Source organism: Rhinopithecus bieti, unplaced genomic scaffold (genome assembly GCF_001698545.2).
Source record: "Rhinopithecus bieti isolate Rb0 unplaced genomic scaffold, ASM169854v2 scaffold_42039, whole genome shotgun sequence".
Classification (NCBI taxonomy): domain Eukaryota; kingdom Metazoa; phylum Chordata; class Mammalia; order Primates; family Cercopithecidae; genus Rhinopithecus; species Rhinopithecus bieti.
Window position 1 is genome coordinate 21,040 of NW_016818642.1, and position 4,211 is coordinate 25,250.

At 38.0% G+C, this 4,211-nt stretch overlaps 1 long non-coding RNA gene across 1 annotated transcript; it reads left to right on the forward strand.

Moving 5' to 3' along the window:
- Positions 1-1,879: 1,879 nt before the first annotated feature.
- Positions 1,880-3,760, forward strand: LOC108518736 (uncharacterized). Its single transcript, XR_001882465.1, has 3 exons — positions 1,880-1,935; positions 2,137-2,268; positions 3,687-3,760. It is a non-coding gene; the product is annotated as an uncharacterized LOC108518736 (long non-coding RNA).
- The last annotated feature ends 451 nt before the right edge of the window (positions 3,761-4,211 follow it).

Genomic DNA, 4,211 nt, shown 5'->3' on the forward strand with positions numbered 1-4,211 from the left:
GAGTCTCCATTTAAATATTTCCTAATCAGAATTCTTTTCCGCTGGATATCTTAAAATTTGTAACGTGTTAATAGGTTATCTCTCAACATCCTTAAAAATGCTGAGACACCAAAACTGATTAAAATCTATTGGAGAGGGCAGAGGAGGGAGTAAATATGCAGCTTTTCTTAATCCCAAATTTATTTGACCTGAGAATGCATATAGAACTCTGATTAATATCTTGAAGAAGTCTAGTGCTCTAAGGCATATAGCTTGGGAAATAATTGATAAATATAAAATTCTCAAGGGAAAGAATACATCCAAAAGCTTGATTGCAGCATTTCCCGAAGAATGCCTCTTGAAATCTTATCTGTGCATACTATTTCTCTATAAAATGATTCTATGCTTATAGAGGTTTGGGTTAAACTGCCCTATTTGAAGTTACTTGGCCTTTTTTGTCCCCCTCAATTCTTATGGATTAATCTGTATCTTTTTATCTTGCCACATTATCTGTGCAATGTAATAACTTGGTGTTTCTGCTAGCTGTAGAAGTTTTACATGTAATTCCTCCCTGTAGTCCCCTTTTCCTCAATAACACCTTGCACACAGTAGGTGCTCAATAAATGTTTGTTGAATGAAATAGAAGATAAAATGGGAGCTGTTAGTTGGCAACAAAATAGAGTCCTCAGTAGCAGAGAGATTGGACTGCTATACCTACCCTGATGACAGGTACATAGTAGTCAACAGAACCCTGCCATTCAAAACTCTTTTAAAAGCCATAATCTGTTCTGTTACTTCCTCTGAGGTTTGCATTCTGCATATACCTGGGGACAAAGAGCAAAACCCTTTGACTGAGATTAAATGATGTCCAGAGGATAAAATCAAGCTTCTGGGATGTTGTCCAAGACTGGCCTCACATGCCGGGTTTTGCCTTGAGGACTGGCAGCAGTATCTCCTCTATAGAGATAATTGATCCTTAGCCCAGTGAGCAGATGTTACTGAAAAGATGATGTGTGTAGCAATGGAGTGCCCCCAGCCCTTGATAGTTTCCATGGTGGTTTCAACAGCAAACTAAAGAAGCTGGCACTAGCGGGCAGCCATTATCTGCTTGTCTGCATCACTCTTGTGCTGACAAAGCTATCTCACTTAACATGGTAAAACTTTAAACAGGAAAACATTATTACTTTACCCTGGTGTAGGCTTGTTGTTTCACTGTTCAACTTGTGGTTGTGAAAGGGATAAAGAGCAGTTAGCCTGGTTGGTGATTACTTTGTCCAGGAGTCAAAATTTTCCTAGACATCCTGACTCATTATTTCCAACTATCAAGTTTTTGTGAAGAGAAGGCAAGTATTGATGAATTCATTAATAAATGCATTCTTTGGTTTATTTAGCAACATTTAATGGATATCTACTATGTTGTAAGAATTGCCAGATGGACTTGCACAAGACTTAGAGTCATAAAAAGCCTTGACAAGCATTTGCATTTTACCTCTGGACATTACATGTTTCTGCCTATCACTTTCTCTGCTATTCTTTATTCCTTAGCTTTCCAGTTTCTTGTGCCTACTTTCGCTGCATACCTCAGCTTCTACTCTCCTTCTAACTAGTTGGTTTGTATATTCAGTCAGGGTTTCAGAGAAATAGAGCCAAGAAGGGGTGTGTGTGTGTGCGTGTGTTTGTGTGTGTGTGTGTGTACATAAAGATATTTACTTTAAGGAAATGGCTCACATGATTATAGGGGCTGAAAAGTCTGAAATCTGTAGAGTGAAGAGGCAGGCTGGAAACTCAAGCAGGAACTGATTTTGAAGTCTTGAGTGTGAAATTTGTAGAGCAGCAAGCTGGAAACTGAGAATTCTATGTTATTGTCTGAAAGTAGAATTTTTTCTTCTCCAGGAAATGTCAATTTTTGCTCTTCAAGCTTTCACTTTTGGATGAGTTGCACCCACATTATCGAAGGTAATCTCTTTTACTTAAAGTCCATTGATTGTCGATGTACATCATCACCATAAAATACCCCAATAGCAATATCTAGGTTAGTGTTTCACCAAACAATCGGGTACCATAGCCAGGTTTACATATAAAATTTAACCATCACAGTTTGATATCCTAAATTCAGTCTTATTTTACCTTGGTGATAATTTAGGATATGACTTTCAGGTCCTGCACACTGGTTCCACATCTTTAAGCTACCACCCTAATGTCATGTTTGGGAGTGTGGAGACAATCTGAAATTGGCATTGTGTATCTGAAAGGGATTTGGACCCAGTCCTGAAGGAACTTCTGATTTAGGTAAAGATACATCACATTGAATAAATTTATTTGATTATAAGTCTAAGTATTTATAATGGGTAGGTCAATGCAAAATGCTAGAGTAGCATTAGTAGTAGGAGGAGGTATTAATTCCATCAGTTGGAAGGTGAAAGAAAGAAAATTTATGAGTTGAAATTATGCTGTATCTTGAAGAATACGATAAGTTCTCAACATCATCAATAGGTTCTTGGAAATTGTGACTTTAAGCTAAACAAAATATAACAAAATCAATTTTTAAAAATCAATCTTACAATGAAACAACCTTGAATGACATGACATTATTCAAGAACTTAAAGTATGTTGTTTTGCTTAAAGTCCAAGTATCTAAGAACGTATGGATGATGTTAAATGAGGACTTCACTGTACAATGAAGAATTCATTGGTGGATGAGGTAGAGAAACAGCAAGATAATATTCTGGGTAGAGGAAATTGCAAGAATAATGTCATGGGTGGAATACTGTGGAGTCCAGTTGCTTGCCTATCTGAAGAGGAGGAGCAAGTAAAGTGGTCAGAGAGAAGGTAGGAAAAGAGGGTTGGGAACCATCTGAGAGGGGCTTTAGATAGCATAACTATTGGGGGTCACATTACCCTATAGGCAACAAAAAGGCAAAAGGCTTCATGCAAATTAGGAACAGATTGTGAAGGCCTCTGAAATATGGGGTGTGAGAACTTGTACGTGACAGTCTCAGAAAGATAATGTAGCAAAGAGGAAGGAGGCAGCCTTCCCAGAGGGCTGCTCCATCTGATTTTCTTAGGTTGAACTTCATTATCACATTATTGTAAGTAAACATGAGGATCAGCTAGCACCTTCTCCCAGCAACCCTGTTCTCCTTCACCAGGGGGCCAAAAGCAGCTTGGCCTAATTTCTAATTTGTCACCTGTTGAGATTTGTAGATTCATCCACATCCTCATTAACGTTAAACACAAATGCCTTGGGATTTTTATGGCTGGCATAAACTTTGTGACTGCCCAGGAGATGAGCTTGAGTTTGTGAGTTGCTCCCAACTCGCCCACCCCTATGAAACCTCGAGGTAATCAACTCAGTTTGTAGAAAAGAAAATGATTCTTTTCAGTAAAAAAGGCTTTATTTAATTTATTTTCTGTGCTGATGCAGCACAGACAGAAATTAATTATAACTTTCTCAGATATATGTGGTTACATAACACAGGCAAATATTAAAACACCTTTTTTCCCCCTAGATAAACTACCTGGAGGCTAGAATCAATACTAATGCCAAGTGAGGTTGTATTGTGCCTACTTAAGGTGTTAACACAGAACATTTTTGAGAGTGTGAACTTCAGGAAATGGACCCTGGGGGCTGAGTACATGTGAAGTAGTATAAATGAGGAAAGAAATAATTACTTGTCTAACCTGCTTCCTTTGTTCTGCTAATCTAGAATATGGACTTGCTGCCTTGTCCATAAACTTCTGAATTTAGGATGGAAGAGTCATTGAAATGCTTCAAGATATAACACTGTTTCTCAACTTTCTTCAGAAGACCTCAGAGTGGAGGAATTGTCATTTTTCTCTTACCCAGCACAGGATCAATCAACCTCTCTTTTCTCACTTGCTTTAGGCCTCAATAAAAAACATTTTAAATATACAAATGAGTACTTCCCAATCTACAGAACACTCTGTATAATCACCTCAATGTTACTGATGGCCGTGGTACATAATTCAACTGGAGATCCCACGTCATTAAAATGGGGTTCAAGAGGACAGGTGAGAAACTCCAGACTCATCAGTAAATTTTCTGACTGCATAGTCCACCTATTTTTATGTAACATCCCCCGATTAGAAGGATAGTGGTTTTAGAAAAGGGACCTATTGCAATTGCTCTAAATAATGGCTCACTTTCAATTCCTCAAGCCACATAATGAAAGCTAAGACCAGTTTTAAAAGATGAAGTACTATGAGACCAA